The sequence below is a fragment of the Callospermophilus lateralis genome, chromosome 6 (assembly GCF_048772815.1).
Source record: "Callospermophilus lateralis isolate mCalLat2 chromosome 6, mCalLat2.hap1, whole genome shotgun sequence".
Lineage (NCBI taxonomy): Eukaryota > Metazoa > Chordata > Mammalia > Rodentia > Sciuridae > Callospermophilus > Callospermophilus lateralis.
This window is the reverse complement of record NC_135310.1, coordinates 130,299,042-130,300,261: the sequence shown is the minus strand read 5'-3', so window position 1 is coordinate 130,300,261 and position 1,220 is coordinate 130,299,042.

Sequence of the window (1,220 nt, the reverse complement as noted above, 5' to 3'; positions counted from 1 at the left end):
GCTCTGTTTCTCTGTAGTATCCTGACTGATGAAATTATTTTCCTGGTAGTATCCTTAACAAGACCCATGAGTTAATTAAAAACACTTTCTATCTTCTGCATTACCATAAACAAGAATGTATGTTTCTCCTGACTGCCAAGCTAAAAATTAGAGTTAAATTCCTGCATAAAATAAAGAGAAATGTGCTCAGGCTGTTAAAGAGGACCAAGATTAACCCAAAGTATCTGAAAGTATTAGCTGGCACATACTGCAATATTACTATGGGATTGAAATTTGAGTATGTTTGATCTAGGGACTAGAAAATTAAATTGAATAAACAAAAATTTATTAACTTGGGGACATGGAATTTGGATTTAGGAAAAGATGAAAAACATATAACATGCAAGGGTCCAAGTATCTTTTACATTCAATGTACTGAAGGGAAAAAAAATGGCAAACAAGAATACTATGCCTAGGAAAGTTATTTTTCCAAAATGAGAGAGAATAAAAACCTTACCATGCCAAAAAAATGAAGAGACTTCATCATCAGTAGCCCATTTAGAAATTACTAAATTAAGTTCTTTAAGTGAACAAAAGGTCATTAACTTATAGCATAAAAATTAAAAAAGAACAAAGCTCAATAGCATAAGTTAGAACATTCCAAGACTATAATAGTAAAGTATACAAGAATTTTGTCCCTAATAAAGAGTGTAAAACTAAACTATTAACAAAGGAATACATGTTTTTTAGTTTTAGTTGGACACAGTATTTTATTTTATTAAGTTTTTTTTTTTTTACGTGATGCTGAGGATGGAACCCAGAGCCTCACACAAGCTAGGTGAGTGCTGTACTGCTGAGCCACAACCCCAGCTCCAGGAATACATATTTTTAAATCACGTAATTCTGATCTCAAAACCTAAAATGGGAATATAAAAGTTTAGAGTTGTTGATGCTATCACCTTGAAATACACTTTTATAATTGCAATATGTTCTGCATAAGCCTCAGAGTAACTACAAGACCAATACCTACAGTTGATGCACAAAACAAAAAGAGAAAAATTCAAAGAATTCCACTACAGAAAACTATCAGGCCACAGTAAAGATAGCAAGAGATGAAGAAAGAAACAAAGGATCTACATAAAGCAGAAAATAATTATAAACTGCCTACAAGATTCACCTCACTTTTAAGGACACATAAAGACTGAAATCAAATGAATTAAAGCTGCACAATAGGTCCCAGA